The following is a 26,921-nucleotide window of genomic DNA, read 5'->3' on the forward strand; positions in this document are numbered from 1 at the left end:
GCCTGACACCAGGCTGTGAATGGTCCTGTCAAATTTGATATAACAAGGAGCTGGTTACAGAACGGTGTCGACTCCTTCAGCACGGCCTGGAGCCTGACACCAGGCTGTGGATGCTCCTGTCAAATCTGATACTACAAGGAGCTGGTTACAGAACGGTGTCGCCTCCTTCAGCACGGCCTGGAACCTGACACTAGGCTGTGGATGGTCCTGTCAAATCTGATATAACAAGGTGCTTGTTACAGAACAGTGTCACATCCTTCAGCACGGCCTGGAGCCTGACACCAGGCTGTGGATGGTCCTGTCAAACTGACATAACAAGGTGCTGGTTACAGAACGGTGTCACCTCCTTCAGCACGGCCTGGAGCCTGACACCAGGCTGTGGATGGTCCTGTCAAACTGACATAACAAGGTGCTGGTTACAGAACGGTGTCACCTCCTTCAGCACGGCCTGGAGCCTGACACCAGGCTGTGGATGGTCCTGTCAAATCTGATGTAACAAGGAGTTGGTTACAGAACGGTGTCGCCTCCTTCAGCACGGCCTGGAGCCTGACACCAGGCTGTGGATGGTCCTGTCAAATCTGATATAACAAGGTGCTTGTTACAGAACAGTGTCACCTCCTTCAGCACGGCCTGGAGCCTGACACCAGGCTGTGGATGTTCCTGTCAAATCTGATATAACACGGTGCTGGTTACAGAACGGTGTCACCTCCTTCATCACGGCCTGGAGCCTGACACCAGGCTGTGGATGGTCCTGTCAAATCTGATAGAACAAGGAACTTTTTACAGAACGGTGTCATCTCCTTCAGCACGTTCTGGAGCCTGAGACCAGGATGTGGATGGTCCTGTCAAATCTGATATAACAATTAGCTGGTTACAGAACGGTGTCATCACCTTCAGCACGGCCTGGAGACTGACACCAGGCTGTGGATGGTCCTGTCAAATCTGATACAACAAGGTGCTGGTTACAGAACGGTGACGCCTCCTTCAGCACGGCCTGGAGCCTGATACCAGGCTGTGGATGGTCCTGTCTAATCTGATATAACAAGGTGCTGGTTACAGAACGGTGTCGCCTCCTTCAGCACGGCCTGGAGCCTGACACCAGGCTGTGGATGGTCCTGTCAAATCTGTTACAACAATGAGCTGGTTACAGAACGGTGTCACCTCCTTCAGTACGGCCTGGAGCCTGACACCAGGCTGTGGATGGTCCTGTCAAATCTGATGTAACAAGGAGCTGGTTACAGAACGGTGTCGCCTCCTTCAGCACGGCCTGGGGTCTGACACCAGGCTGTGGATGGTCCTGTCAAATCTGATATAACTAGGAGCTGGTTACAGAACGGTGTCGCCTCCTTCAGCACGGCCTGGAGCCTGACACCAGGCTGTGGATGGTCCTGCCAAATCTGATATAACAAGGAGCTGGTTACAGAACGGTGTCGCGTCCTTTAGCACGGCGTGGAGCCTGACACCAGGCTGTGGATGGTCCTGACAAATCTGATATAACAAGGAGCTGGTTAAAGAACGGTGTCGCCTCCTTCAGCACGGCCTGGAGCCTGACACCAGGCTGTGGATGGTCCTGTCAAATCTGATAGAACAAGGAGCTGGTTACAGAACGGTGTCACCTACTTCAGTACGGCCTGGAACCTGACACCAGGCTGTGGATGGTCCTGTCAAATCTGATATAACAAGGAGCTGGTTACAGAACGGTGTCGCCTCCTTCAGCACGGCCTGGGGCCTGACACCAGGCTGTGGATGGTCCTGTCAAATCTGATACAACAAGGAGCTGGTTACAGAACGGTGTCGCCTCCTTCAGCACGGCCTAGAGCCTGACACCAGGCTGTGAATGGTCCTGTCAAATCTGATATAACAAGGAGCTGGTTACAGAACGGTGTCGCCTCCTTCAGCACGGCCTGGGGCCTGACACCAGGCTGTGGATGCTCCTGTCAAATCTGATGCTACAAGGAGCTGGTTACAGAACGGTGTCGCCTCCTTCAGCACGGCCTGGAGCCTGACACCAGGCTGTTGATGGTCCTGTCAAATCTGATATAACAAGGAGCTGGTTACAGAACGGTGTAGCCTCCTTCAGCACGGCCTGGAACCTGACACTAGGCTGTGGATGGTCCTGTCAAATCTGATATAACAAGGTGCTTGTTACAGAACAGTGTCACATCCTTCAGCACGGCCTGGAGCCTGACACCAGGCTATGGATGGTCCTGTCAAACTGACATAACAAGGTGCTGGTTACAGAACGGTGTCACCTCCTTCAGCACGGCCTGGAGCCTGACACCAGGCTGTGGATGGTCCTGTCAAATCTGATATAACAAGGAGTTGGTTACAGAACGGTGTCGCCTCCTTCAGCACGGCCTGGAGCCTGACACCAGGCTGTGGATGGTCCTGTCAAATCTTATATAACAAGGAGCTGGTTACAGAACGGTGTAGCCTCCTTCAGCACGGCCTGGAACCTGACACTAGGCTGTGGATGGTCCTGTCAAATCTGATATAACAAGGTGCTTGTTACAGAACAGTGTCACATCCTTCAGCACGGCCTGGAGCCTGACACCAGGCTGTGGATGGTCCTGTCAAACTGACATAACAAGGTGCTGGTTACAGAACGGTGTCACCTCCTTCAGCACGGCCTGGAGCCTGACACCAGGCTGTGGATGGTCCTGTCAAATCTGATATAACAAGGAGTTGGTTACAGAACGGTGTCGCCTCCTTCAGCACGGCCTGGAGCCTGACACCAGGCTGTGGATGGTCCTGTCAAATCTGATATAACAAGGTGCTTGTTACAGAACAGTGTCACCTCCTTCAGCACGGCCTGGAGCCTGACACCAGGCTGTGGATGGTCCTGTCAAATCTGATATAACACGGTGCTGGTTACAGAACGGTGTCATCTCCTTCAGCACGGTCTGGAGCCTGAGACCAGGATGTGGATGGTCCTGTCAAATCTGATATAACAATTAGCTGGTTACAGAACGGTGTCGCCTCCTTCAGCACGGCCTGGAGCCTGACACCAGGCTGTGGATGGTCCTGTCAAATCTGATATAACAAGGAGCAGGTTACAGAACGGTGTCGCCTCCTTCAGCACGGCCTGGAACCTGACACTAGGCTGTGGATGGTCCTGTCAAATCTGATATAACAAGGTGCTTGTTACAGAACAGTGTCACATCCTTCAGCACGGCCTGGAGCCTGACACCAGGCTGTGGATGGTCCTGTCAAACTGACATAACAAGGTGCTGGTTACAGAACGGTGTCACCTCCTTCAGCACGGCCTGGAGCCTGACACCAGGCTGTGGATGGTCCTGTCAAATCTGATATAACAAGGAGTTGGTTACAGAACGGTGTCGCCTCCTTCAGCACGGCCTGGAGCCTGACACCAGGCTGTGGATGGTCCTGTCAAATCTGATATAACAAGGTGCTTGTTACAGAACAGTGTCACCTCCTTCAGCACGGCCTGGAGCCTGACACCAGGCTGTGGATGGTCCTGTCAAATCTGATATAACACGGTGCTGGTTACAGAACGGTGTCATCTCCTTCAGCACGGTCTGGAGCCTGAGACCAGGATGTGGATGGTCCTGTCAAATCTGATATAACAATTAGCTGGTTACAGAACGGTGTCGCCTCCTTCAGCACGGCCTGGAGCCTGACACCAGGCTGTGGATGGTCCTGTCAAATCTGATATAACAAGGAGCAGGTTACAGAACGGTGTCGCCTCCTTCAGCACGGCCTGGAGCCTGACACCAGGCTGTGGATGGTCCTGTCAAATCTAATATAACAAGGAGCTGGTTACAGAACGGTGTCACCTCCTTCAGCACGGCCTGGAGCCTGACACCAGGCTGTGGATGGTCCTGTCAAATCTGATACAACAAGGTGCTGGTTACAGAACGGTGTCATCACCTTCAGCACGGCCTGGAGCCTGACACCAGGCTGTGGATGGTCCAGTCAAATCTGATATAACAAGGTGCTGGTTACAGAACGGTGTCACCTCCTTCAGCACGGCCTGGAGACTGACACCAGGCTGTGGAAGGTCCACTCAAATCTGATATAACAAGGAGCTGGTTACAGAACGGTGTCGCCTCCTACAGCACGTTCTGGAGCCTGACACCAGGCTGTGGATGGTCCTGTCAAATCTGATATAACAAGGAGCTGGTTACAGAACGGTGTCGCCTCCTTCAGCACGGCCTGGAGCCTGACACCAGGCTGTGGATGGTCCTGTCAAATCTGATATAACAAGGAGCTGGTTACAGAACGGTGTCGCCTCCTTCAGCACGGCCTGGAGCCTGACACCAGGCTGTGGATGATCCTGTCAAATCTGATATAACAAGGAGCTGGTTACAGAACGGTGTCACCTCCTTCAGCACGGTCTGGAGCCTGAGACCAGGCTGTGGATGGTTCTGTCAAATCTGATATAACAAGGAGCTGGTTACAGAACGGTGTCATCTCCTTCAGCACGGCCTGGAGCCTGACACCAGGCTGTGGATGGTCCTGTCAAATCTGATATAACAAGGTGCTGGTTACAGAACGGTGTCACCTCCTTCAGCACGGCCTGGAGCCTGACACCAGGCTGTGGATGGTCCTGTCAAATCTGATATAACAAGGAGCTGGTTAAGGAACGGTGTCACCTCCTTCAGCACGGCCTGGAGTCTGACACCAGGCTGTGGATGGTCCTGTCAAATCTGATATAACACGGTGCTGGTTACAGAACGGTGTCGCCTCCTTCAGCACGGCTTGGAGCCTGACTCCAGGCTTTGGATGGTCCTGTCAAATCTGATATAACAAGGAGCTGGTTACAGAACGGTGTCACCTCCTTCAGCACGGTCTGGAGTCTGACACCAGGCTGTGGATGGTCCTGTCAAATCTGATATAACACGGTGCTGGTTACAGAACGGTGTCGCCTCCTTCAGCACGGCCTGGGGCCTGACACCAGGCTGTGGATGGTCCTGTCAAATGGGATATAACTAGGAGCTGGTTACAGAACCGTGTCGCCTCCTTCAGCATGGCCTGGAGCCTGACACCAGGCTGTGAATGGTCCTGTCAAATCTGATATAACAAGGAGCTGGTTACAGAACGGTGTCGCCTCCTTCAGCACGGCCTGGGGCCTGACACCAGGCTGTGGATGCTCCTGTCAAATCTGATACTACAAGGAGCTGGTTACAGAACGGTGTCGCCTCCTTCAGCACGGCCTGGAGCCTGACACCAGGCTGTTGATGGTCCTGTCAAATCTGATTTAACAAGGTGCTGGTTACAGAACGATGTCGCCTCCTTCAGCACGGCCTGGAGCCTGACACCAGGCTGTGGATGGTCCTGTCAAATCTTATATAACAAGGAGCTGGTTACAGAACGGTGTAGCCTCCTTCAGCACGGCCTGGAACCTGACACCAGGCTGTGGATGGTCCTGTCAAATCTGATATAACAAGGTGCTTGTTACAGAACAGTGTCACATCCTTCTGCACGGCCTGGAGCCTGACACCAGGCTGTGGATGGTCCTGTCAAACTGACATAACAAGGTGCTGGTTACAGAACGGTGTCACCTCCTTCAGCACGGACTGGAGCCTGACACCAGGCTGTGGATGGTCCTGTCAAATCTGATATAACAAGGAGCTGGTTACAGAACGGTGTCGCCTCCTTCAGCACGGCCTGGAGCCTGACACCAGGCTGTGGATGGTCCTGTCAAATCTGATATAACAAGGTGCTTGTTACAGAACAGTGTCACGTCCTTCAGCACGGCCTGGAGCCTGACACCAGGCTGTGGATGGTCCTGTCAAATCTGATATAACACGGTGCTGGTTACAGAACGGTGTCACCTCCTTCATCACGGCCTGGAGCCTGACACCAGGCTGTGGATGGTCCTGTCAAATCTGATAGAACAAGGAGCTTTTTACAGAAAGGTGTCATCTCCTTCAGCACGGTCTGGAGCCTGAGACCAGGATGTGGATGGTCCTGTCAAATCTGATATAACAATTAGCTGGTTACAGAATGGTGTCATCACCTTCAGCACGGCCTGGAGCCTGACACCAGGCTGTGGATGGTCCTGTCAAATCTGATATAACACGGTGCTAGTTACAGAACCGTATCGCCTCCTTCAGCACGGCCTGGAGCCTGACACCAGGCTGTGGATGGTCCTATCAAATCTGAAATAACACGGAGCTGGTTACAGAACGGTGACGCCTCCTTCAGCACGGCCTGGAGCCTGACACCAGGCTGTGGATGGTCCTGTCAAATCTGATATAACAAGGAGCTGGTTACAGAACGGTGTCGCCTCCTTCAGCACGGCCTGGATCCTGAGACCAGGCTGTGGATGGTTCTGTCAAATCTGATATAACAAGGTGCTGGTTACAGAACGGTGTTATCTCCTTCAGTACGGCCTGGAGCCTGACACCAGGCTGTGGATGGTCCTGTCAAATCTGATATAACAAGGAGCTGGTTACAGAACGGTGTCACCTCCTTCAGCACGACCTGGAGCCTGACACCAGGCTGTGGATGGTCCTGTCAAATCTGATATAACAAGGAGCTGGTTACAGAACGGTGTCACCTCCTTCAGCACGGCCTGGAGCCTGACACCAGGCTGTGGATGGTCCTGTCAAATCTGATATAACACGGTGCTGGTTACAGAACGGTGTCGCCTCCTTCAGCACGGCTTGGAGCCTGACACCAGGCTGTGGATGGTCCTGTCAAATCTGATATAACAAGGAGCTGGTTACAGAACGGTGTCACCTCCTTCAGCACGGCCTGGAGTCTGACACCAGGCTGTGGATGGTCCTGTCAAATCTGATATAACACGGTGCTAGTTACAGAACCGTGTCGCCTCCTTCAGCACGGCCTGGAGCCTGACACCAGGCTGTGGATGGTCCTATCAAATCTGATATAACACGGAGCTCGTTACAGAACGGTGTCGCCTCCATCAGCACGGCCTGTAGCATGACACCAGGCTGTGGATGGTCCTGTCAAATCTGATATAACAAGGAGCTGGTTACAGAACGGTGTCGCCTCCTTCAGCACGGCCTGGAGCCTGACACCAGGCTGTGGATGGTCCTGTCAAATCTGATATAACAAGGAGCTGATTACAGAACGGTATCGCCTCCTTCAGCACGGCCTGGAGCCTGACACCAGGCTGTGGGTGGTCCTGTCAAATCTGATATAACAAGGAGCTGGTTACAGAACGGTGTCGCCTCCTTCAGCACGGCCTGGAGCCTGACACCAGTCTGTGGATGGTCCTGTCAAATCTGATATAACAAGGAGCTGGTTACAGAATGGTGTCACCTCCTTCAGCACGGCCTGGAGTCTGACACCAGGCGGTGGATGGTCCTGTCAAATCTGATATAACAAGGTGCTAGATACAGAACGGTGTCACCTCCTTCAGCACGGCCTGGAGTCTGACACCAGGCGGTGGATGGTCCTGTCAAATCTGATATAACAAGGTGCTAGTTACAGAACGGTGTCGCCTCCTTCAGCACTGCCTGGAGCCTGACACCAGGATGTGGATCGTCCTGTCTAATCTGTTACAACAATGAGCTGGTTACAGAACGGTGTCACCTCCTTCAGTACGGCCTGGAGCCTGACACCAGGCTGTGGATGGTCCTGTCAAATCTGATATAACACGGAGCTGGTTACAGAACGGTGTCGCCTCCTTCAGCACGGCCTGGAGCCTGACACCAGGCTGTGGATGGTCCTGTCAAATCTGATATAACACGGAGCTGGTTACAGAACGGTGTCGCCTCCATCAGCACGGCCTGTAGCCTGACACCAGGCTGTGGATGGTCCTGTCAAATCTGATATAACAAGGAGCTAGTTACAGAACCGTGTCGCCTCCTTCAGCACGGCCTGGCGCCTGACACCAGGCTGTGGATGGTCCTCTCAAATCTGATATAACAAGGAGCTGGTTACAGAACGGTGTCGCCTCCTTCAGCACGTCCTGGAGCCTGACACCAGGCTGTGGATGGTCCTGTCAAATCTGATATAACACGGAGCTGGTTACAGAACGGTGTCGCCTCCATCAGCACGGCCTGTAGCCTGACACCAGGATGTGGATGGTCCTTTCAAATCTGATATAACAAGGAGCTGGTTACAGAACCGTGTCGCCTCCTTCAGCACGGCCTGGAGCCTGACACCAGGCTGTGGATGGTCCTCTCAAATCTGATATAACAAGGAGCTGGTTACAGAACGGTATCGCCTCCTTCAGCACGGCCTGGAGCCTGACACCATGCTGTGGATGGGCCTGTCAAATCTGATATAACAAGGAGCCGGTTACAGAACGGTGTCGCCTCCTTCAGCACGGCCTGGAGCCTGACACCAGGCTGTGGATGGTCCTGTCAAATCTGATATAACAAGGAGCTGGTTACAGAACGGTGTCTCCTCCCTCAGCACGGCCTGGAGCCTGACACCAGGCTGTGGATGGTCCTGTCAAATCTGATATAACAAGGTGCAGGTTGCAGAACGGTGTCGCCGCCTTCAGCACGGCCTGGAGCCTGACACCAGGCTGTGGATGGTCCTGTCAAATCTGATATAACAAGGAGCTGGTTACAGAACGGTGTCGCCTCCCTCAGCACGGCCTGGAGCCTGACACCAGGCTGTGGATGGTCCTGTCAAATCTGATATAACAAGGAGCTGGTTACAGAACGGTGTCGCCTCCCTCAGCACGGCCTGGAGCCTGACACCAGGCTGTGGATGATCCTGTCAAATCTGATATAACAAGGTGCTAGTTACAGAACGGTGTCGCCTCCTTCAGCACGGCCTGGAGCCTGACACCAGGCTGTGGATGGTGCTGTCAAATCTGATATAACAAGGAGCTGGTTACAGAACGCTGTCACCTCCTTCAGCACGGCCTGGAGCCTGACACCAGGCTGTGGATGGTCCTGTCAAATCTGATACAACAAGGAGCTGGTTACAGAACGGTGTAGCCTCCTTCAGCACGGCCTGGAACCTGACACTAGGCTGTGGATGGTCCTGTCAAATCTGATATAAGAAGGTGCTTGTTACAGAACAGTGTCACATCCTTCAGCACGGCCTGGAGCCTGACACCAGGCTGTGGATGGTCCTGTCAAACTGACATAACAAGGTGCTGGTTACAGAACGGTGTCACCTCCTTCAGCACGGCCTGGAGCCTGAGACCAGGATGTGGATGGTCCTGTCAAATCTGATATAACAATTAGCTGGTTACAGAACGGTGTCGCCTCCTTCAGCACGGCCTGGAGCCTGACACCAGGCTGTGGATGGTCCTGTCAAATCTAATATAACAAGGAGCTGGTTACAGAACGGTGTCGCCTCCTTCAGCACGGCCTGGAGCCTGACACCAGGCTGTGGATGGTCCTGTCAAATCTGATACAACAAGGTGCTGGTTACAGAACGGTGTCATCACCTTCAGCACGGCCTGGAGCCTGACACCAGGCTGTGGATGGTCCTGTCAAATCTGATATAACAAGGTGCTGGTTACAGAACGGTGTCACCTCCTTCAGCACGGCCTGGAGCCTGACACCAGGCTGTGGATGGTCCTGTCAAATCTGATATAACAAGGAGCTGGTTAAGGAACGGTGTCACCTCCTTCAGCACGGCCTGGAGTCTGACACCAGGCTGTGGATGGTCCTGTCAAATCTGACATAACACGGTGCTGGTTACAGAACGGTGTCGCCTCCTTCAGCACGGCTTGGAGCCTGACTCCAGGCTTTGGATGGTCCTGTCAAATCTGATATAACAAGGAGCTGGTTACAGAACGGTGTCACCTCCTTCAGCACGGTCTGGAGTCTGACACCAGGCTGTGGATGGTCCTGTCAAATCTGATATAACACGGTGCTGGTTACAGAACAGTGTCGCCTCCTTCAGCACGGCCTGGGGCCTGACACCAGGCTGTGGATGGTCCTGTCAAATGGGATATAACTAGGAGCTGGTTACAGAACTGTGTCGCCTCCTTCAGCACGGCCTGGAGCCTGACACCAGGCTGTGAATGGTCCTGTCAAATCTGATATAACAAGGAGCTGGTTACAGAACGGTGTCGCCTCCTTCAGCACGGCCTGGGGCCTGACACCAGTCTGTGGATGGTCCTGTCAAATCTGATACTACAAGGAGCTGGTTACAGAACGGTGTCGCCTCCTTCAGCACGGCCTGGAGCCTGACACCAGGCTGTTGATGGTCCTGTCAAATCTGATTTAACAAGGTGCTGGTTACAGAACGGTGTAGCCTCCTTCAGCACGGCCTGGAACCTGACACCAGGCTGTGGATGGTCCTGTCAAATCTGATATAACAAGGTGCTTGTTACAGAACAGTGTCACATCCTTCTGCACGGCCTGGAGTCTGACACCAGGCTGTGGATGGTCCTGTCAAACTGACATAACAAGGTGCTGGTTACAGAACGGTGTCACCTCCTTCAGCACGGACTGGAGCCTGACACAAGGCTGTGGATGGTCCTGTCAAATCTGATATAACAAGGAGCTGGTTACAGAACGGTGTCGCCTCCTTCAGCACGGCCTGGAGCCTGACACCAGGCTGTGGATGGTCCTGTCAAATCTGATATAACAAGGTGCTTGTTACAGAACAGTGTCACGTCCTTCAGCACGGCCTGGAGCCTGACACCAGGCTGTGGATGGTCCTATCAAATCTGAAATAACACGGAGCTGGTTACAGAACGGTGACGCCTCCTTCAGCACGGCCTGGAGCCTGACACCAGGCTGTGGATGGTCCTGTCAAATCTGATATAACAAGGAGCTGGTTACAGAACGGTGTCGCCTCCTTCAGCACGGCCTGGATCCTGAGACCAGGCTGTGGATGGTTCTGTCAAATCTGATATAACAAGGTGCTGGTTACAGAACGGTGTTATCTCCTTCAGTACGGCCTGGAGCCTGACACCAGGCTGTGGATGGTCCTGTCAAATCTGATATAACAAGGAGCTGGTTACAGAACTGTGTCACCTCCTTCAGCACGACCTGGAGCCTGACACCAGGCTGTGGATGGTCCTGTCAAATCTGATATAACAAGGAGCTGGTTACAGAACGGTGTCACCTCCTTCAGCACGGCCTGGAGCCTGACACCAGGCTGTGGATGGTCCTGTCAAATCTGATATAACACGGTGCTGGTTACAGAACGGTGTCGCCTCCTTCAGCACGGCTTGGAGCCTGACACCAGGCTGTGGATGGTCCTGTCAAATCTGATATAACAAGGAGCTGGTTACAGAACGGTGTCACCTCCTTCAGCACGGCCTGGAGTCTGACACCAGGCTGTGGATGGTCCTGTCAAATCTGATATAACACGGTGCTAGTTACAGAACCGTGTCGCCTCCTTCAGCACGGCCTGGAGCCTGACACCAGGCTGTGGATGGTCCTATCAAATCTGATATAACACGGAGCTCGTTACAGAACGGTGTCGCCTCCATCAGCACGGCCTGTAGCATGACACCAGGCTGTGGATGGTCCTGTCAAATCTGATATAACAAGGAGCTGGTTACAGAACGGTGTCGCCTCCTTCAGCACGGCCTGGAGCCTGACACCAGGCTGTGGATGGTCCTGTCAAATCTGATATAACAAGGAGCTGATTACAGAACGGTATCGCCTCCTTCAGCACGGCCTGGAGCCTGACACCAGGCTGTGGGTGGTCCTGTCAAATCTGATATAACAAGGAGCTGGTTACAGAACGGTGTCGCCTCCTTCAGCACGGCCTGGAGCCTGACACCAGTCTGTGGATGGTCCTGTCAAATCTGATATAACAAGGAGCTGGTTACAGAATGGTGTCACCTCCTTCAGCACGGCCTGGAGTCTGACACCAGGCGGTGGATGGTCCTGTCAAATCTGATATAACAAGGTGCTAGTTACAGAACGGTGTCACCTCCTTCAGCACGGCCTGGAGTCTGACACCAGGCGGTGGATGGTCCTGTCAAATCTGATATAACAAGGTGCTAGTTACAGAACGGTGTCGCCTCCTTCAGCACTGCCTGGAGCCTGACACCAGGATGTGGATCGTCCTGTCTAATCTGTTACAACAATGAGCTGGTTACAGAACGGTGTCACCTCCTTCAGTACGGCCTGGAGCCTGACACCAGGCTGTGGATGGTCCTGTCAAATCTGATATAACACGGAGCTGGTTACAGAACGGTGTCGCCTCCTTCAGCACGGCCTGGAGCCTGACACCAGGCTGTGGATGGTCCTGTCAAATCTGATATAACACGGAGCTGGTTACAGAACGGTGTCGCCTCCATCAGCACGGCCTGTAGCCTGACACCAGGCTGTGGATGGTCCTGTCAAATCTGATATAACAAGGAGCTAGTTACAGAACCGTGTCGCCTCCTTCAGCACGGCCTGGCGCCTGACACCAGGCTGTGGATGGTCCTGTCAAATCTGATATAACACGGAGCTGGTTACAGAACGGTGTCGCCTCCTTCAGCACGGCCTGGAGCCTGACACCAGGCTGTGGATGGTCCTGTCAAATCTGATATAACACGGAGCTGGTTACAGAACGGTGTCGCCTCCATCAGCACGGCCTGTAGCCTGACACCAGGCTGTGGATGGTCCTGTCAAATCTGATATAACAAGGAGCTAGTTACAGAACCGTGTCGCCTCCTTCAGCACGGCCTGGCGCCTGACACCAGGCTGTGGATGGTCCTCTCAAATCTGATATAACAAGGAGCTGGTTACAGAACGGTGTCGCCTCCTTCAGCACGTCCTGGAGCCTGACACCAGGCTGTGGATGGTCCTGTCAAATCTGATATAACACGGAGCTGGTTACAGAACGGTGTCGCCTCCATCAGCACGGCCTGTAGCCTGACACCAGGATGTGGATGGTCCTTTCAAATCTGATATAACAAGGAGCTGGTTACAGAACCGTGTCGCCTCCTTCAGCACGGCCTGGAGCCTGACACCAGGCTGTGGATGGTCCTCTCAAATCTGATATAACAAGGAGCTGGTTACAGAACGGTATCGCCTCCTTCAGCACGGCCTGGAGCCTGACACCATGCTGTGGATGGGCCTGTCAAATCTGATATAACAAGGAGCCGGTTACAGAACGGTGTCGCCTCCTTCAGCACGGCCTGGAGCCTGACACCAGGCTGTGGATGGTCCTGTCAAATCTGATATAACAAGGAGCTGGTTACAGAACGGTGTCTCCTCCCTCAGCACGGCCTGGAGCCTGACACCAGGCTGTGGATGGTCCTGTCAAATCTGATATAACAAGGTGCAGGTTGCAGAACGGTGTCGCCGCCTTCAGCACGGCCTGGAGCCTGACACCAGGCTGTGGATGGTCCTGTCAAATCTGATATAACAAGGAGCTGGTTACAGAACGGTGTCGCCTCCCTCAGCACGGCCTGGAGCCTGACACCAGGCTGTGGATGGTCCTGTCAAATCTGATATAACAAGGAGCTGGTTACAGAACGGTGTCGCCTCCCTCAGCACGGCCTGGAGCCTGACACCAGGCTGTGGATGATCCTGTCAAATCTGATATAACAAGGTGCTAGTTACAGAACGGTGTCGCCTCCTTCAGCACGGCCTGGAGCCTGACACCAGGCTGTGGATGGTGCTGTCAAATCTGATATAACAAGGAGCTGGTTACAGAACGCTGTCACCTCCTTCAGCACGGCCTGGAGCCTGACACCAGGCTGTGGATGGTCCTGTCAAATCTGATACAACAAGGAGCTGGTTACAGAACGGTGTAGCCTCCTTCAGCACGGCCTGGAACCTGACACTAGGCTGTGGATGGTCCTGTCAAATCTGATATAAGAAGGTGCTTGTTACAGAACAGTGTCACATCCTTCAGCACGGCCTGGAGCCTGACACCAGGCTGTGGATGGTCCTGTCAAACTGACATAACAAGGTGCTGGTTACAGAACGGTGTCACCTCCTTCAGCACGGCCTGGAGCCTGAGACCAGGATGTGGATGGTCCTGTCAAATCTGATATAACAATTAGCTGGTTACAGAACGGTGTCGCCTCCTTCAGCACGGCCTGGAGCCTGACACCAGGCTGTGGATGGTCCTGTCAAATCTAATATAACAAGGAGCTGGTTACAGAACGGTGTCGCCTCCTTCAGCACGGCCTGGAGCCTGACACCAGGCTGTGGATGGTCCTGTCAAATCTGATACAACAAGGTGCTGGTTACAGAACGGTGTCATCACCTTCAGCACGGCCTGGAGCCTGACACCAGGCTGTGGATGGTCCTGTCAAATCTGATATAACAAGGTGCTGGTTACAGAACGGTGTCACCTCCTTCAGCACGGCCTGGAGCCTGACACCAGGCTGTGGATGGTCCTGTCAAATCTGATATAACAAGGAGCTGGTTAAGGAACGGTGTCACCTCCTTCAGCACGGCCTGGAGTCTGACACCAGGCTGTGGATGGTCCTGTCAAATCTGACATAACACGGTGCTGGTTACAGAACGGTGTCGCCTCCTTCAGCACGGCTTGGAGCCTGACTCCAGGCTTTGGATGGTCCTGTCAAATCTGATATAACAAGGAGCTGGTTACAGAACGGTGTCACCTCCTTCAGCACGGTCTGGAGTCTGACACCAGGCTGTGGATGGTCCTGTCAAATCTGATATAACACGGTGCTGGTTACAGAACAGTGTCGCCTCCTTCAGCACGGCCTGGGGCCTGACACCAGGCTGTGGATGGTCCTGTCAAATGGGATATAACTAGGAGCTGGTTACAGAACTGTGTCGCCTCCTTCAGCACGGCCTGGAGCCTGACACCAGGCTGTGAATGGTCCTGTCAAATCTGATATAACAAGGAGCTGGTTACAGAACGGTGTCGCCTCCTTCAGCACGGCCTGGGGCCTGACACCAGTCTGTGGATGGTCCTGTCAAATCTGATACTACAAGGAGCTGGTTACAGAACGGTGTCGCCTCCTTCAGCACGGCCTGGAGCCTGACACCAGGCTGTTGATGGTCCTGTCAAATCTGATTTAACAAGGTGCTGGTTACAGAACGGTGTAGCCTCCTTCAGCACGGCCTGGAACCTGACACCAGGCTGTGGATGGTCCTGTCAAATCTGATATAACAAGGTGCTTGTTACAGAACAGTGTCACATCCTTCTGCACGGCCTGGAGTCTGACACCAGGCTGTGGATGGTCCTGTCAAACTGACATAACAAGGTGCTGGTTACAGAACGGTGTCACCTCCTTCAGCACGGACTGGAGCCTGACACAAGGCTGTGGATGGTCCTGTCAAATCTGATATAACAAGGAGCTGGTTACAGAACGGTGTCGCCTCCTTCAGCACGGCCTGGAGCCTGACACCAGGCTGTGGATGGTCCTGTCAAATCTGATATAACAAGGTGCTTGTTACAGAACAGTGTCACGTCCTTCAGCACGGCCTGGAGCCTGACACCAGGCTGTGGATGGTCCTATCAAATCTGAAATAACACGGAGCTGGTTACAGAACGGTGACGCCTCCTTCAGCACGGCCTGGAGCCTGACACCAGGCTGTGGATGGTCCTGTCAAATCTGATATAACAAGGAGCTGGTTACAGAACGGTGCCGCCTCCTTCAGCACGGCCTGGATCCTGAGACCAGGCTGTGGATGGTTCTGTCAAATCTGATATAACAAGGTGCTGGTTACAGAACGGTGTTATCTCCTTCAGTACGGCCTGGAGCCTGACACCAGGCTGTGGATGGTCCTGTCAAATCTGATATAACAAGGAGCTGGTTACAGAACTGTGTCACCTCCTTCAGCACGACCTGGAGCCTGACACCAGGCTGTGGATGGTCCTGTCAAATCTGATATAACAAGGAGCTGGTTACAGAACGGTGTCACCTCCTTCAGCACGGCCTGGAGCCTGACACCAGGCTGTGGATGGTCCTGTCAAATCTGATATAACACGGTGCTGGTTACAGAACGGTGTCGCCTCCTTCAGCACGGCTTGGAGCCTGACACCAGGCTGTGGATGGTCCTGTCAAATCTGATATAACAAGGAGCTGGTTACAGAACGGTGTCACCTCCTTCAGCACGGCCTGGAGTCTGACACCAGGCTGTGGATGGTCCTGTCAAATCTGATATAACACGGTGCTAGTTACAGAACCGTGTCGCCTCCTTCAGCACGGCCTGGAGCCTGACACCAGGCTGTGGATGGTCCTATCAAATCTGATATAACACGGAGCTCGTTACAGAACGGTGTCGCCTCCATCAGCACGGCCTGTAGCATGACACCAGGCTGTGGATGGTCCTGTCAAATCTGATATAACAAGGAGCTGGTTACAGAACGGTGTCGCCTCCTTCAGCACGGCCTGGAGCCTGACACCAGGCTGTGGATGGTCCTGTCAAATCTGATATAACAAGGAGCTGATTACAGAACGGTATCGCCTCCTTCAGCACGGCCTGGAGCCTGACACCAGGCTGTGGGTGGTCCTGTCAAATCTGATATAACAAGGAGCTGGTTACAGAACGGTGTCGCCTCCTTCAGCACGGCCTGGAGCCTGACACCAGTCTGTGGATGGTCCTGTCAAATCTGATATAACAAGGAGCTGGTTACAGAATGGTGTCACCTCCTTCAGCACGGCCTGGAGTCTGACACCAGGCGGTGGATGGTCCTGTCAAATCTGATATAACAAGGTGCTAGTTACAGAACGGTGTCACCTCCTTCAGCACGGCCTGGAGTCTGACACCAGGCGGTGGATGGTCCTGTCAAATCTGATATAACAAGGTGCTAGTTACAGAACGGTGTCGCCTCCTTCAGCACTGCCTGGAGCCTGACACCAGGATGTGGATCGTCCTGTCTAATCTGTTACAACAATGAGCTGGTTACAGAACGGTGTCACCTCCTTCAGTACGGCCTGGAGCCTGACACCAGGCTGTGGATGGTCCTGTCAAATCTGATATAACACGGAGCTGGTTACAGAACGGTGTCGCCTCCTTCAGCACGGCCTGGAGCCTGACACCAGGCTGTGGATGGTCCTGTCAAATCTGATATAACACGGAGCTGGTTACAGAACGGTGTCGCCTCCATCAGCACGGCCTGTAGCCTGACACCAGGCTGTGGATGGTCCTGTCAAATCTGATATAACAAGGAGCTAGTTACAGAACCGTGTCGCCTCCTTCAGCACGGCCTGGCGCCTGACACCAGGCTGTGGATGGTCCTCTCAAATCTGATATAACAAGGAGCTGGTTACAGAACGGTGTCGCCTCCTTCAGCACGTCCTGGAGCCTGACACCAGGCTGTGGATGGTCCTGTCAAATCTGATATAACAAGGAGCTGATTACAGAACGGTATCGCCTCCTTCAGCACGGCCTGGAGCCTGACACCAGGCTGTGGGTGGTCCTGTCAAATCTGATATAACAAGGAGCTGGTTACAGAACGGTGTCGCCTCCTTCAGCACGGCCTGGAGCCTGACACCAGTCTGTGGATGGTCCTGTCAAATCTGATATAACAAGGAGCTGGTTACAGAATGGTGTCACCTCCTTCAGCACGGCCTGGAGTCTGACACCAGGCGGTGGATGGTCCTGTCAAATCTGATATAACAAGGTGCTAGTTACAGAACGGTGTCACCTCCTTCAGCACGGCCTGGAGTCTGACACCAGGCGGTGGATGGTCCTGTCAAATCTGATATAACAAGGTGCTAGTTACAGAACGGTGTCGCCTCCTTCAGCACTGCCTGGAGCCTGACACCAGGATGTGGATCGTCCTGTCTAATCTGTTACAACAATGAGCTGGTTACAGAACGGTGTCACCTCCTTCAGTACGGCCTGGAGCCTGACACCAGGCTGTGGATGGTCCTGTCAAATCTGATATAACACGGAGCTGGTTACAGAACGGTGTCGCCTCCTTCAGCACGGCCTGGAGCCTGACACCAGGCTGTGGATGGTCCTGTCAAATCTGATATAACACGGAGCTGGTTACAGAACGGTGTCGCCTCCATCAGCACGGCCTGTAGCCTGACACCAGGCTGTGGATGGTCCTGTCAAATCTGATATAACAAGGAGCTAGTTACAGAACCGTGTCGCCTCCTTCAGCACGGCCTGGCGCCTGACACCAGGCTGTGGATGGTCCTCTCAAATCTGATATAACAAGGAGCTGGTTACAGAACGGTGTCGCCTCCTTCAGCACGTCCTGGAGCCTGACACCAGGCTGTGGATGGTCCTGTCAAATCTGATATAACACGGAGCTGGTTACAGAACGGTGTCGCCTCCATCAGCACGGCCTGTAGCCTGACACCAGGATGTGGATGGTCCTGTCAAATCTGATATAACAAGGAGCTGGTTACAGAACCGTGTCGCCTCCTTCAGCACGGCCTGGAGCCTGACACCAGGCTGTGGATGGTCCTCTCAAATCTGATATAACAAGGAGCTGGTTACAGAACGGTATCGCCTCCTTCAGCACGGCCTGGAGCCTGACACCATGCTGTGGATGGGCCTGTCAAATCTGATATAACAAGGAGCCGGTTACAGAACGGTGTCGCCTCCTTCAGCACGGCCTGGAGCCTGACACCAGGCTGTGGATGGTCCTGTCAAATCTGATATAACAAGGAGCTGGTTACAGAACGGTGTCTCCTCCCTCAGCACGGCCTGGAGCCTGACACCAGGCTGTGGATGGTCCTGTCAAATCTGATATAACAAGGTGCAGGTTGCAGAACGGTGTCGCCGCCTTCAGCACGGCCTGGAGCCTGACACCAGGCTGTGGATGGTCCTGTCAAATCTGATATAACAAGGAGCTGGTTACAGAACGGTGTCGCCTCCCTCAGCACGGCCTGGAGCCTGACACCAGGCTGTGGATGGTCCTGTCAAATCTGATATAACAAGGAGCTGGTTACAGAACGGTGTCGCCTCCCTCAGCACGGCCTGGAGCCTGACACCAGGCTGTGGATGATCCTGTCAAATCTGATATAACAAGGTGCTAGTTACAGAACGGTGTCGCCTCCTTCAGCACGGCCTGGAGCCTGACACCAGGCTGTGGATGGTGCTGTCAAATCTGATATAACAAGGAGCTGGTTACAGAACGCTGTCACCTCCTTCAGCACGGCCTGGAGCCTGACACCAGGCTGTGGATGGTCCTGTCAAATCTGATACAACAAGGAGCTGGTTACAGAACGGTGTAGCCTCCTTCAGCATGGCCTGGAACCTGACACTAGGCTGTGGATGGTCCTGTCAAATCTGATATAACAAGGTGCTTGTTACAGAACAGTGTCACATCCTTCAGCACGGCCTGGAGCCTGACACCAGGCTGTGGATGGTCCTGTCAAACTGACATAACAAGGTGCTGGTTACAGAACGGTGTCACCTCCTTCAGCACGGCCTGGAGCCTGAGACCAGGATGTGGATGGTCCTGTCAAATCTGATATAACAATTAGCTGGTTACAGAACGGTGTCGCCTCCTTCAGCACGGCCTGGAGCCTGACACCAGGCTGTGGATGGTCCTGTCAAATCTAATATAACAAGGAGCTGGTTACAGAACGGTGTCGCCTCCTTCAGCACGGCCTGGAGCCTGACACCAGGCTGTGGATGGTCCTGTCAAATCTGATACAACAAGGTGCTGGTTACAGAACGGTGTCATCACCTTCAGCACGGCCTGGAGCCTGACACCAGGCTGTGGATGGTCCTGTCAAATCTGATATAACAAGGTGCTGGTTACAGAACGGTGTCACCTCCTTCAGCACGGCCTGGAGCCTGACACCAGGCTGTGGATGGTCCTGTCAAATCTGATATAACAAGGAGCTGGTTAAGGAACGGTGTCACCTCCTTCAGCACGGCCTGGAGTCTGACACCAGGCTGTGGATGGTCCTGTCAAATCTGACATAACACGGTGCTGGTTACAGAACGGTGTCGCCTCCTTCAGCAGGGCTTGGAGCCTGACTCCAGGCTTTGGATGGTCCTGTCAAATCTGATATAACAAGGAGCTGGTTACAGAACGGTGTCACCTCCTTCAGCACGGTCTGGAGTCTGACACCAGGCTGTGGATGGTCCTGTCAAATCTGATATAACACGGTGCTGGTTACAGAACGGTGTCGCCTCCTTCAGCACGGCCTGGGGCCTGACACCAGGCTGTGGATGGTCCTGTCAAATGGGATATAACTAGGAGCTGGTTACAGAACTGTGTCGCCTCCTTCAGCACGGCCTGGAGCCTGACACCAGGCTGTGAATGGTCCTGTCAAATCTGATATAACAAGGAGCTGGTTACAGAACGGTGTCGCCTCCTTCAGCACGGCCTGGGGCCTGACACCAGGCTGTGGATGCTCCTGTCAAATCTGATACTACAAGGAGCTGGTTACAGAACGGTGTCGCCTCCTTCAGCACGGCCTGGAGCCTGACACCAGGCTGTTGATGGTCCTGTCAAATCTGATTTAACAAGGTGCTGGTTACAGAACGGTGTAGCCTCCTTCAGCACGGCCTGGAACCTGACACCAGGCTGTGGATGGTCCTGTCAAATCTGATATAACAAGGTGCTTGTTACAGAACAGTGTCACATCCTTCTGCACGGCCTGGAGTCTGACACCAGGCTGTGGATGGTCCTGTCAAACTGACATAACAAGGTCCTGGTTACAGAACGGTGTCACCTCCTTCAGCACGGCCTGGAGCCTGACACCAGGCTGTGGATGGTCCTGTCAAATCTGATATAACACGGTGCTGGTTACAGAACGGTGTCACCTCCTTCATCACGGCCTGGAGCCTGACACCAGGCTGTGGATGGTCCTGTCAAATCTGATAGAACAAGGAGCTTTTTACAGAAAGGTGTCATCTCCTTCAGCACGGTCTGGAGCCTGAGACCAGGATGTGGATGGTCCTGTCAAATCTGATATAACAATTAGCTGGTTACAGAATGGTGTCATCACCTTCAGCACGGCCTGGAGACTGACACCAGGCTGTGGATGGTCCTGTGAAATCTGATATAACACGGTGCTAGTTACAGAACCGTATCGCCTCCTTCAGCACGGCCTGGAGCCTGACACCAGGCTGTGGATGGTCCTATCAAATCTGAAATAACACGGAGCTGGTTACAGAACGGTGACGCCTCCTTCAGCACGGCCTGGAGCCTGACACCAGGCTGTGGATGGTCCTGTCAAATCTGATATAACAAGGAGCTGGTTACAGAACGGTGTCGACTCCTTCAGCACGGCCTGGAGCCTGACACCAGGCTGTGGGTGGTCCTGTCAAATCTGATATAACAAGGTGCTGGTTACAGAACGGTGTCGCCTCCTTCAGCACGGCCTGGAGCCTGACACCAGGCTGTGGATGGTCCTGTCAAATCTGATATAACAAGGAGCTGGTTACAGAACGGTGTCGCCTCCTTCAGCACGGCCTGGAGCCTGACACCAGGCTGTGGATGGTCCTGTCAAATCTGATATAACAAGGAGCTGGTTACAGAACGGTGTCGCCTCCTTCAGCACGGCCTGGAGCCTGACACCAGGCTGTGGATGGTCCTGTCAAATCTGATATAACAAAGAGCTGGTTACAGAACGGTATCGCCTCCTTCAGCACGGCCTGGAGCCTGACACCAGGCTGTGGATGGTCCTGTCAAATCTGATATAACACGGTGCTGGTTACAGAACGGTGTCGCCTCCTTCAGCACGGCTTGGAGCCTGACTCCAGGCTGTGGATGGTCCTGTCAAATCTGATATAACAAGGAGCTGGTTACTTACAGAACGGTGTCACCTCCTTCAGCACGGCCTGGAGTCTGACACCAGGCTGTGGATGGTCCTGTCAAATTTGATATAACACGGTGCTAGTTACAGAACCGTGTCGCCTCCTTCAGCACGGTCTGGAGCCTGACACCAGGCTGTGGATGGTCCTATCAAATCTGATATAACACGGAGCTCGTTACAGAACGGTGTCGCCTCCATCAGCACGGCCTGTAGCATGACACCAGGCTGTGGATGGTCCTGTCAAATCTGATATAACAAGGAGCTGGTTACAGAACGGTGTCGCCTCCTTCAGCACGGCCTGGAGCCTGACACCAGGCTGTGGATGGTCCTGTCAAATCTGATATAACAAGGAGCTGATTACAGAACGGTATCGCCTCCTTCAGCACGGCCTGGAGCCTGATACCAGGCTGTGGGTGGTACTGTCAAATCTGATATAACAAGGTTCTGGTTACAGTGCGGTGTCGCCTCCTTCAGCACGGCCTGGAGCCTGACACCAGGCTGTGGATGGTCCTGTCAAATCTGATATAACAAGGAGCTGGTTACAGAACGGTGTCGCCTCCTTCAGCACGGCCTGGAGCCTGACACCAGTCTGTGGATGGTCCTGTCAAATCTGATATAACATGGAGCTGGTTACAGAATGGTGTCACCTCCTTCAGCACGGCCTGGAGTCTGACACCAGGCGGTGGATGGTCCTGTCAAATCTGATATAACAAGGTGCTAGTTACAGAATGGTGTCACCTCCTTCAGCACGGCCTGTAGCCTGACACCAGGCTGTGGATGGTCCTGTCAAATCTGATATAACAAGGAGCTAGTTACAGAACCGTGTCGCCTCCTTCAGCACGGCCTGGAGCCTGACACCAGGCTGTGGATGGTCCTCTCAAATCTGATATAACAAGGAGCTGGTTACAGAACGGTGTCGCCTCCTTCAGCACGGCCTGGAGCCTGACACCAGGCTGTGGATGGTCCTGTCAAATCTGATATAACACGGAGCTGGTTACAGAACGGTGTCGCCTCCATCAGCACGGCCTGTAGCCTGACACCAGGATGTGGATGGTCCTGTCAAATCTGATATAACAAGGAGCTGGTTACAGAACCGTGTCGCCTCCTTCAGCACGGCCTGGAGCCTGACACCATGCTGTGGATGGGCCTGTCAAATCTGATATAACAAGGAGCCGGTTACAGAACGGTGTCGCCTCCTTCAGCACGGCCTGGAGCCTGACACCAGGCTGTGGATGGTCCTGTCAAATCTGATATAACAAGGAGCTGGTTACAGAACGGTGTCTCCTCCCTCAGCACGGCCTGGAGCCTGACACCAGGCTGTGGATGGTCCTGTCAAATCTGATATAACAAGGTGCAGGTTGCAGAACGGTGTCGCCGCCTTCAGCACGGCCTGGAGCCTGACACCAGGCTGTGGATGGTCCTGTCAAATCTGATATAACAAGGAGCTGGTTACAGAACGGTGTCGCCTCCCTCAGCACGGCCTGGAGCCTGACACCAGGCTGTGGATGGTCCTGTCAAATCTGATATAACAAGGAGCTGGTTACAGAACGGTGTCGCCTCCCTCAGCACGGCCTGGAGCCTGACACCAGGCTGTGGATGATCCTGTCAAATCTGATATAACAAGGTGCTAGTTACAGAACGGTGTCGCCTCCTTCAGCACGGCCTGGAGCCTGACACCAGGCTGTGGATGGTGCTGTCAAATCTGATATAACAAGGAGCTGGTTACAGAACGCTGTCACCTCCTTCAGCACGGCCTGGAGCCTGACACCAGGCTGTGGATGGTCCTGTCAAATCTGATACAACAAGGAGCTGGTTACAGAACGGTGTAGCCTCCTTCAGCATGGCCTGGAACCTGACACTAGGCTGTGGATGGTCCTGTCAAATCTGATATAACAAGGTGCTTGTTACAGAACAGTGTCACATCCTTCAGCACGGCCTGGAGCCTGACACCAGGCTGTGGATGGTCCTGTCAAACTGACATAACAAGGTGCTGGTTACAGAACGGTGTCACCTCCTTCAGCACGGCCTGGAGCCTGAGACCAGGATGTGGATGGTCCTGTCAAATCTGATATAACAATTAGCTGGTTACAGAACGGTGTCGCCTCCTTCAGCACGGCCTGGAGCCTGACACCAGGCTGTGGATGGTCCTGTCAAATCTAATATAACAAGGAGCTGGTTACAGAACGGTGTCGCCTCCTTCAGCACGGCCTGGAGCCTGACACCAGGCTGTGGATGGTCCTGTCAAATCTGATACAACAAGGTGCTGGTTACAGAACGGTGTCATCACCTTCAGCACGGCCTGGAGCCTGACACCAGGCTGTGGATGGTCCTGTCAAATCTGATATAACAAGGTGCTGGTTACAGAACGGTGTCACCTCCTTCAGCACGGCCTGGAGCCTGACACCAGGCTGTGGATGGTCCTGTCAAATCTGATATAACAAGGAGCTGGTTAAGGAACGGTGTCACCTCCTTCAGCACGGCCTGGAGTCTGACACCAGGCTGTGGATGGTCCTGTCAAATCTGACATAACACGGTGCTGGTTACAGAACGGTGTCGCCTCCTTCAGCAGGGCTTGGAGCCTGACTCCAGGCTTTGGATGGTCCTGTCAAATCTGATATAACAAGGAGCTGGTTACAGAACGGTGTCACCTCCTTCAGCACGGTCTGGAGTCTGACACCAGGCTGTGGATGGTCCTGTCAAATCTGATATAACACGGTGCTGGTTACAGAACGGTGTCGCCTCCTTCAGCACGGCCTGGGGCCTGACACCAGGCTGTGGATGGTCCTGTCAAATGGGATATAACTAGGAGCTGGTTACAGAACTGTGTCGCCTCCTTCAGCACGGCCTGGAGCCTGACACCAGGCTGTGAATGGTCCTGTCAAATCTGATATAACAAGGAGCTGGTTACAGAACGGTGTCGCCTCCTTCAGCACGGCCTGGGGCCTGACACCAGGCTGTGGATGCTCCTGTCAAATCTGATACTACAAGGAGCTGGTTACAGAACGGTGTCGCCTCCTTCAGCACGGCCTGGAGCCTGACACCAGGCTGTTGATGGTCCTGTCAAATCTGATTTAACAAGGTGCTGGTTACAGAACGGTGTAGCCTCCTTCAGCACGGCCTGGAACCTGACACCAGGCTGTGGATGGTCCTGTCAAATCTGATATAACAAGGTGCTTGTTACAGAACAGTGTCACATCCTTCTGCACGGCCTGGAGTCTGACACCAGGCTGTGGATGGTCCTGTCAAACTGACATAACAAGGTCCTGGTTACAGAACGGTGTCACCTCCTTCAGCACGGCCTGGAGCCTGACACCAGGCTGTGGATGGTCCTGTCAAATCTGATATAACACGGTGCTGGTTACAGAACGGTGTCACCTCCTTCATCACGGCCTGGAGCCTGACACCAGGCTGTGGATGGTCCTGTCAAATCTGATAGAACAAGGAGCTTTTTACAGAAAGGTGTCATCTCCTTCAGCACGGTCTGGAGCCTGAGACCAGGATGTGGATGGTCCTGTCAAATCTGATATAACAATTAGCTGGTTACAGAATGGTGTCATCACCTTCAGCACGGCCTGGAGACTGACACCAGGCTGTGGATGGTCCTGTGAAATCTGATATAACACGGTGCTAGTTACAGAACCGTATCGCCTCCTTCAGCACGGCCTGGAGCCTGACACCAGGCTGTGGATGGTCCTATCAAATCTGAAATAACACGGAGCTGGTTACAGAACGGTGACGCCTCCTTCAGCACGGCCTGGAGCCTGACACCAGGCTGTGGATGGTCCTGTCAAATCTGATATAACAAGGAGCTGGTTACAGAACGGTGTCGACTCCTTCAGCACGGCCTGGAGCCTGACACCAGGCTGTGGGTGGTCCTGTCAAATCTGATATAACAAGGTGCTGGTTACAGAACGGTGTCGCCTCCTTCAGCACGGCCTGGAGCCTGACACCAGGCTGTGGATGGTCCTGTCAAATCTGATATAACAAGGAGCTGGTTACAGAACGGTGTCGCCTCCTTCAGCACGGCCTGGAGCCTGACACCAGGCTGTGGATGGTCCTGTCAAATCTGATATAACAAGGAGCTGGTTACAGAACGGTGTCGCCTCCTTCAGCACGGCCTGGAGCCTGACACCAGGCTGTGGATGGTCCTGTCAAATCTGATATAACAAAGAGCTGGTTACAGAACGGTATCGCCTCCTTCAGCACGGCCTGGAGCCTGACACCAGGCTGTGGATGGTCCTGTCAAATCTGATATAACACGGTGCTGGTTACAGAACGGTGTCGCCTCCTTCAGCACGGCTTGGAGCCTGACTCCAGGCTGTGGATGGTCCTGTCAAATCTGATATAACAAGGAGCTGGTTACTTACAGAACGGTGTCACCTCCTTCAGCACGGCCTGGAGTCTGACACCAGGCTGTGGATGGTCCTGTCAAATTTGATATAACACGGTGCTAGTTACAGAACCGTGTCGCCTCCTTCAGCACGGTCTGGAGCCTGACACCAGGCTGTGGATGGTCCTATCAAATCTGATATAACACGGAGCTCGTTACAGAACGGTGTCGCCTCCATCAGCACGGCCTGTAGCATGACACCAGGCTGTGGATGGTCCTGTCAAATCTGATATAACAAGGAGCTGGTTACAGAACGGTGTCGCCTCCTTCAGCACGGCCTGGAGCCTGACACCAGGCTGTGGATGGTCCTGTCAAATCTGATATAACAAGGAGCTGATTACAGAACGGTATCGCCTCCTTCAGCACGGCCTGGAGCCTGATACCAGGCTGTGGGTGGTACTGTCAAATCTGATATAACAAGGTTCTGGTTACAGTGCGGTGTCGCCTCCTTCAGCACGGCCTGGAGCCTGACACCAGGCTGTGGATGGTCCTGTCAAATCTGATATAACAAGGAGCTGGTTACAGAACGGTGTCGCCTCCTTCAGCACGGCCTGGAGCCTGACACCAGTCTGTGGATGGTCCTGTCAAATCTGATATAACATGGAGCTGGTTACAGAATGGTGTCACCTCCTTCAGCACGGCCTGGAGTCTGACACCAGGCGGTGGATGGTCCTGTCAAATCTGATATAACAAGGTGCTAGTTACAGAATGGTGTCACCTCCTTCAGCACGGCCTGTAGCCTGACACCAGGCTGTGGATGGTCCTGTCAAATCTGATATAACAAGGAGCTAGTTACAGAACCGTGTCGCCTCCTTCAGCACGGCCTGGAGCCTGACACCAGGCTGTGGATGGTCCTCTCAAATCTGATATAACAAGGAGCTGGTTACAGAACGGTGTCGCCTCCTTCAGCACGGCCTGGAGCCTGACACCAGGCTGTGGATGGTCCTGTCAAATCTGATATAACACGGAGCTGGTTACAGAACGGTGTCGCCTCCATCAGCA

The sequence above is a fragment of the Scyliorhinus torazame genome, chromosome 23 (genome assembly GCF_047496885.1).
Source record: "Scyliorhinus torazame isolate Kashiwa2021f chromosome 23, sScyTor2.1, whole genome shotgun sequence".
Taxonomy (NCBI): Eukaryota; Metazoa; Chordata; class Chondrichthyes; order Carcharhiniformes; family Scyliorhinidae; genus Scyliorhinus; species Scyliorhinus torazame.